This window comes from Rhipicephalus microplus, unplaced genomic scaffold (assembly GCF_043290135.1).
Source record: "Rhipicephalus microplus isolate Deutch F79 unplaced genomic scaffold, USDA_Rmic scaffold_12, whole genome shotgun sequence".
Taxonomy (NCBI): Eukaryota; Metazoa; Arthropoda; class Arachnida; order Ixodida; family Ixodidae; genus Rhipicephalus; species Rhipicephalus microplus.
The window spans coordinates 13,026,319-13,034,588 of NW_027464585.1; positions in this window are offsets into that span (position 1 = coordinate 13,026,319).

Below are 8,270 nucleotides of genomic sequence, written 5' to 3' on the forward strand. Positions count from 1 at the left end.
AACAGTCCTACTCCACTCTCACCACCATCAGAACATATCTTCAAAGCTATCAGCTCAAAGAAAAAAGCAACACACCACTCCCGGGAGGGCTCGAACCTCCAAATTTTCGGTTAAAAGCCGATCGCGCTAGCCAATTGCGCCCGGAGACAGTCCTGCTCCACTCTCACCACCATCAGAACATATCTTCAAATCTATAAGCGCAAAGAAAAAAGCAACACACCAATCCCGGGAGGGCTCGAACCTCCAACTTTTCGGTTAACAGCCGAGCGCGCTAGCCAATTTCGCCACGGAGACAGTCCTGCTCCACTCTCACCACCATCAGAACATATCTTCAAAGCTATCAGCCCAAAGAAAAAAAAAGCGCCGCACCACCACCGGGTGGGCTCGAACCTCCAACCTTCCGGTTAAGAGCCGATTCAGCTAGTGAATTGCGCCACGGAGACAGTCTTGCTCTACTCTCACCACCATGAGAACATATCTTCAAAACCATCAGCGCAAAAAAAAAGCAACACACCACTCCCGGCAGGGCTCGAACCTCCAACTTTTCGGTTAAAAGCCGATCGCTCTAGCCAATTGCGCCACGGAGACAGTCCTGCTCCACTCTCACCACCATCAGAACATATCTTCAAATCTATAAGCGCAAAGAAAAAAGCAACACACCACTCCCGGGAGGGCTCGAACCTCCAACTTTTCGGTTAACAGCCGAGCGCGCTAGCCAATTGCGCCACGGAGACAGTCGTGCTCCACTTTCACCACCATCAGAACATACCTTCAAAGCTATCAGCGCAAAGAAAAAAGCAACACACCACTCCCGGGAGGGCACGAAACTCCAACCTTTCGGTTAACAGCTGATCGCGCTAGCCAATTGCGCCACGAAGACAGTCCTGCTCCACTCTCACCACCATCCGAACATATCTTCAAAACAATCAGCCCAAAGAAAAAAAAAGCGCCGCACCAACACTGGGCGGGCTCGAACTCCAACCTTTCGGTTAACAGCCGATCACGCTAGCCAATTGCGCCACGGAGACAGTCCTGCTCCACTCTCACCTCCATCAGAACATATCTTCAAAGCTATCAGTCCAAAGAAGATAAAGCGCCGCACCACCACCGGGTGGGCTTGAACCTCCAACCTTTCGGTTAACAGCCGATCGCGCTAGCCATTTGCGCCATAGAGACAGTCGTGCTCCACTCTATCCACCGTCAGAACATTTCTTCAGAGCTATCAGCTCAAAGAAAATAAAAGCGCCGCACCACCACTGGGTGGGCTCGAACCTCAAACATTTCGGTTAACAGCCGATCGCGCTAGCCAATTGCGCCACGGAGACAGTCGTGCTCCACTTTCACCACCATCAGAACATATCTTCAAAGCTATCAGCGCAAATAAAAAAAGCAACACACCACTCCCGGGAGGGCACAAAACTCCAACCTTTCGGTTAACAGCCGATCGCGCTAGCCTATTGCGCCACGAAGACAGTCCTGCTCCACTCTCACCACCATCAGAACATATCTTCAAAACTATCAGCCCAAAGAAAAAAAAGCGCCGCACCACTACCGGGTGGGCTCGAAACTCCAACCTTTCGGTTAACAGCCGATCGCGCTAGCCAATTGCGCCACGGAGACTGTCCTGTTCCACTCTTACCACCATCAGAACATATCTTCAAAGCTATCAGCGCAAAGAAAAGAGCAACACACCACCACCGGGTGGGCTCGAAACTCCAACCTTTGGGTTAACAGCCGATCGCGCTAGCCAATTGCGCCACGGAGACAGTCGTGCTCCGCACTCACCACCATCAGAACATATCTTTAAAGCTATCAGCGCAAAGAAATGGCAACACACTACTCCCGGGAGGGCTCGAACCTCCAAATTTTCGGTTAAAAGCCGATCGCGCTAGCCAATTGCGCCACGGAGACAGTCCTGCTCCACTCTCACCACCATCAGAACATATCTGCAAATCTATCAGCGCAAAGAAAAAAGCAACACACCACTTCCGAGAGAGCTCAAAACTCCAACTTTTGGTTAACAGCCGATCGCGCTAGCCACTTGCGCCACGGAGACAATCCTGCTCCACTCTCACCACCATTAGTACATATCTTCAATGCTATTGCCAAAAGAAAAAAAAGCACCGCACCACTTCCGGGTGGGCTCGAACCTCCAACCTTTCGGTTAACAGCTGATCGCGCTAGCCAATTGCGCATGGAGACAGTCGTGCTCCACTCTCACCACCATCAGAACATATCTTCAAAGCTATCAGCGCAAAGAAATGGCAACACACTACTCCCGGGAGGGCTCGAACCTCCAAATTTTCGGTTAAAAGCCGATCGCGCTAGCCAATTGCGCCACGGAGACAGTCCTGCTCCACTCTCACCACCATCAGAACATATCTGCAAATCTATCAGCGCAAAGAAAAAAGCAACACACCACTCCCGGCAGGGCTCGAACCTCCAACGTTTTGGTTTAACGGCCGATCGCGCTAGCCAATTGCGCCACGGAGACAGTCCTGCTCCACTCTCACCACCATCAGAATGAGAACATATCTTCAAAGCTATCAGCCCAAAGAAAAAAAAGCGCCGCACCACCAATGGGGGGACTCGAACCTCCAACATTTCGGTTAACAGCCGATCGCGCTAGCCAATTGCGCCATAAAGACAGTCGTGCTCCACTTTCACCACCATCAGAACATAACTTCAAAGCTATCAGCGCAAAGAAAAAAGCAATACACCACCACTGGGTGGGCTCGAACCTCCAACTTTTCGGTTTAACGACCGATCGCGCTAGCCAATTGCGCCACGGAGACAGTCCTCCTCTACTCTCACCACCATCAGAAGCTATCTTCAAAGCTATCAGCCCAAAGAAAAAAAAGCGCCGCACCACCACCGGGTGGGCTCGAACCTCCAACATTTCGGTTAACAGCCGATCGCGCTAGCCAATTGCGCCACGGAGACAGTCCTCCTCCACTCTCACCACCATCAGAACATATCTTCAAAGCTATCAGCCCAAAGAAAAAAAAGCGCCGCACCACTACCGGGTGGGCTCGAACCTCCAACCTTTCGGTTAACAGCCGATCGCGCTAGCCAATTGCGCCACGGAGACAGTCGTGCTCCACTCTCCCCACCGTCAGAACATATCTTCAAAACTATCAGCCCAAAGAAAAAAAAGCGCCGCACCACGACCGGGTGGGCTCGAAACTCCAACCTTTCGGTTAACAGCCGATCGCGCTAGCCAATTGCGCCACGGAGACAGTCGTGCTCCACTTTCACCACCATCAGAACATATCGTCAAAGCTATCAGCGCAAAGAAAAAAGCAACACACCACCACCGGGTGGGCTCGAACCTCCAACCTTTCGGTTAACAGCCGATCGCGCTAGCCATTTGCGCCAAGGAGACAGTCGTGCTCCACTCTCACCACCGTCAGAACATTTCTTCAAAACTATCAGCCCAAAGAAAAAAAAGCGCCGCACCACTACCGGGTGGGCTCGAAACTCCAACCTTTCGGTTAGCAGCCGATCGCGCTAGCCAATTGCGCCACGGAGACTGTCCTGTTCCACTCTTACCACCATCAGAACATATCTTCAAAGCTATCAGCGCAAAGAAAAGAGCAACACACCACCACCGGGTGGGCTCGAAACTCCAACCTTTCGGTTAACAGCCGATCGCGCTAGCCAATTGCGCCACGGAGACAGTCGTGCTCCGCACTCACCACCATCAGAACATATCTTTAAAGCTATCAGCGCAAAGAAATGGCAACACACTACTCCCGGGAGGGCTCGAACCTCCAAATTTTCGGTTAAAAGCCGATCGCGCTAGCCAATTGCGCCACGGAGACAGTCCTGCTCCACTCTCACCACCATCAGAACATATCTGCAAATCTATCAGCGCAAAGAAAAAAGCAACACACCACTTCCGAGAGAGCTCAAAACTCCAACTTTTGGTTAACAGCCGATCGCGCTAGCCACTTGCGCCACGGAGACAATCCTGCTCCACTCTCACCACCATTAGTACATATCTTCAATGCTATTGCCAAAAGAAAAAAAAAAGCACCGCACCACTTCCGGGTGGGCTCGAACCTCCAACCTTTCGGTTAACAGCTGATCGCGCTAGCCAATTGCGCATGGAGACAGTCGTGCTCCACTCTCACCACCATCAGAACATATCTTCAAAGCTATCAGCGCAAAGAAATGGCAACACACTACTCCCGGGAGGGCTCGAACCTCCAAATTTTCGGTTAAAAGCCGATCGCGCTAGCCAATTGCGCCACGGAGACAGTCCTGCTCCACTCTCACCACCATCAGAACATATCTGCAAATCTATCAGCGCAAAGAAAAAAGCAACACACCACTCCCGGCAGGGCTCGAACCTCCAACGTTTCGGTTTAACGGCCGATCGCGCTAGCCAATTGCGCCACGGAGACAGTCCTGCTCCACTCTCACCACCATCAGAATGAGAACATATCTTCAAAGCTATCAGCCCAAAGAAAAAAAAAGCGCCACACCACCAATGGGGGGACTCGAACCTCCAACCTTTCTGTTACAGCCGATTGCGCTAGCCATTTGCGCCATGGAGACATGGAGACAGTCGTGCTCCACTCTCACCACCGTCAGAACATCTTTTCAGAGCTCTCAGCCCAAAAAAAATAAAGGTGCCGCACCACCACTGGGTGGGCTCGAACCTCCAACATTTCGGTTAACAGCCGATCGCGCTAGCCAATTGCGCCATAAAGACAGTCGTGCTCCACTTTCACCACCATCAGAACATAACTTCAAAGCTATCAGCGCAAAGAAAAAAGCAATACACCACCACTGGGTGGGCTCGAACCTCCAACTTTTCGGTTTAACGACCGATCGCGCTAGCCAATTGCGCCACGGAGACAGTCGTGCTCCACTTTCACCACCATCAGAACATATCTTCAAAGCTAACAGCGCAAAGAAAAAAGCAACACACCACCACCGGGGGGGCTCGAACCTCCAACCTTTCGGTTAACAGCCGATCGCGCTAGCCATTTGCGCCAAGGAGACAGTCGTGCTCCACTCTCACCACCGTCAGAACATTTCTTCAGAGCTATCAGCCCAAAGAAAATAAAAGCACCGCACCACCACTGGGTGGGCTCGAACCTCCAACATTTCGGTTAACAGCCGATCGCGCTAGCCAATTGCGCCACGGAGACTTTCCTGCTCCAATCTTACCACCATCAGATTATATCTTCAAAGCTATCAGCCCAAAGAAAAAAAAGCGCCGCACCGCCACCGCGTGGGCTTGAACGTCCAACCTTTCGGTAAACAGCCGATCGCGCTAGCCAATTGCGCCACGGAGACAGTCCTGCTCCACTCTCACCACCATCAGAACATATCTTCAAATCTATCAGCGCAAAGAAAGAAAGCAACACACCACTCCTGGGAGGGCTCGAACCTCCAACTTTTCGGTTAACAGCCGAGCGCGCTAGCCAATTTCGCCACGGAGACAGTCCTGCTCCACTCTGACCACCATCAGAACATATCTTCAAAGCTATCAGCCCAAAGAAAAAAAAGCGCCGCACCACCACCGGGTGGGCTCGAACCTCCAACCTTTCGGTTAACAGCCGATCGCGCTAGCCATTTGCGCCACGGAGACAGTCGTGCTCCACTCTCACCACTGTCAGAACATTTCTTCAGAGCTATCAACCCAAAGAAAATAAAAGCGCCGCACCACCACTGGGTGGGCTCGAACCTCCAACATTTCGGTTAACAGCCGATCGCGCTAGCCAATTGCGCCACGGAGACAGTCCTGCTCCACTCTCACCACCATCATAATATATCTTCAAAGCTATAAGCCGAAAGAAACAAAGCGCCGCACCACCACCGGGTGGCTCGAACTCCAACCTTTCAGTTAACAGCCGACCACGCTAGCCAATTGCGCCACGGAGACAGTCCTGCTCCACTCTCACCACCATCAGAACATATCTTCAAAGCTATCAGCGCAAAGAAAAAGGCAACACACCACTTCCGACAGAGCTCAAAACTCCAACTTTTGGTTAACAGCCGATCGCGCTAGCCATTTGCGCCACGGAGACAGTCGTGCTCCACTCTCAACACCGTCAGAACATTTCTTCAGAGCTATCAGCCCAAAGAAAAAAAAAGCGCCGCACCACCCCCGGGTGGGCTCGAACCTCCAACCTTTCGGTTAAGAGCCGATTTAGCTAATAAATTGCGCCACGGAGACAGTCTTGCTCTACTCTCACCACCATCAGAACATATCTTCAAAGCTATCAGCGCAAAGAAAAAAAAGCGCCGCACCACCACCGGGTGGGCTCGAACCTCCAACATTTCGGTTAACAGCCGATCGCGCTAGCCAATTGCGCCACGGAGACAGTCCTCCTCCACTCTCACCACCATCAGAACATATCTTCAAAGCTACAGCCGAAAGAAAAAAAAGCGCCGCACCACTACCGGGTGGGCTCGAACCTCCAACCTTTCGGTTAACAGCCGATCGCGCTAGCCATTTGCGCCACGGAGACAGTCGTGCTCCACTCTCCCCACCGTCAGAACATCTCTTCAAAACTATCAGCCCAAAGAAAAAAAAGCGCCGCACCACGACCGGGTGGGCTCGAAACTCCAACCTTTCGGTTTACAGCCGATCGCGCTAGCCAATTGCGCCACGGAGACAGTCGTGCTCCACTTTCACCACCATCAGAACATATCTTCAAAGCTAACAGCGCAAAGAAAAAAGCAACACACCACCACCGGGTGGGCTCGAACCTCCAACCTTTCGATTAACAGCCGATCGCGCTAGCCATTTGCGCCAAGGAGACAGTCGTGCTCCACTCTCACCACCGTCAGAACATTTCTTCAGAGCTATCAGCCCAAAGAAAATAAAAGCACCGCACCACCACTGGGTGGGCTCGAACCTCCAACATTTCGGTTAACAGCCGATCGCGCTAGCCATTTGCGCCACGGAGACAGTCGTGCTCCACTCTCACAACCGTCAGAATATTTCTTCAGAGCTATCAGCCCAAAGAAAATAAAAGCGCCGCACCACCACTAGGTGGGCTCGAACCTCCAACAATTGGGTTAACAGCCGATCGCGCTAGCCAATTGCGCCACGGAGACAGTCGTGCTTCACTTTCACCACCATCAGAACATATTTTTAAAGCTATCAGCGCAAAGAAAAAAGCAACACACCACTTCCGAGAGAGCTCGAAACTCCAACTTTTGGTTAACAGCCGATCGCGCTAGCCAATTGCGCCACGGAGACAGTCCTGCTCCACTCTCACCACCATTAGAACATATCTTCAAAGCTATCAGCCCAAAGAAAAAAAAGCGCCGCACCACCACCGGGTGGGCTCGAACCTCCAACAATTCGGTTAACAGCCGATCGCGCTAGCCAATTGCGCCACGGAGACAGTCGTGCTCCACTTTCACCACCATCAGAACATATCTTCAAAGCTATTAGCGCAAAGAAAAAAGCAACACACCACTCCCGTCAGGGCTCGAACCTCCAACTTTTCGGTTTAACAGCCGATCGCGCTAGCCAATTGCGCCACGGAGACAATCCTCCTCCACTCTCACCACCATTAGAACTTATCTTCAATGCTATAAGCCAAAAGAAAAAAAAGAGCCGCACCACCACCGGGTGGGCTCGAACCTCCAACCTTTCGGTTGAGAGCCGATTCAGCTAGTGAATTGCGCCACGGAGACAGTCTTGCTCTACTCTCACCACCATCAGAACATATCTTCAAAGCTATCAGCGCAAAGAAAAAAGCAACACACCACTCCCGGCAGGGCACAAAACTCCAACCTTTCGGTTAACAGCCGATCCCGCTAGCCAATTGCGCCACGGAGAATGTCCTGCTCCACTCTTACCACCATCAGAACATATCTTCAAAGCTATCAGCCCAAAGAAAAAAAAGCGCCGCACCGCCACCGGGTGGGCTCGAAACTCCAACCTTTCGGTTAACAGCCCATCGCGCTAGCCAATTGCGCCACGGAGACAGTCGTGCTCCGCACTCACCACCATCAGAACATACCTTTAAAGCTATCAGCGCAAAGAAATGGCAACACACTACTCCCGGGAGGGCTCGAACCTCCAACTTTTCGGTTAACAGCCGAGCGCGCTAGCCAAATTCGCCACGGAGGCAGTCCTGCTCCACTCTCACCACCATCAGAACATATCTTCAAAGCTATCAGCCCAAAGAAAAAAAAAGCGCCGCACCACCACCGGGTGGGCTCGAACCTCCAACCTTCCGGTTAAGAGCCGATTCAGCTAGTGCATTGCGCCACGGAGACAGTCTTGCTCTACT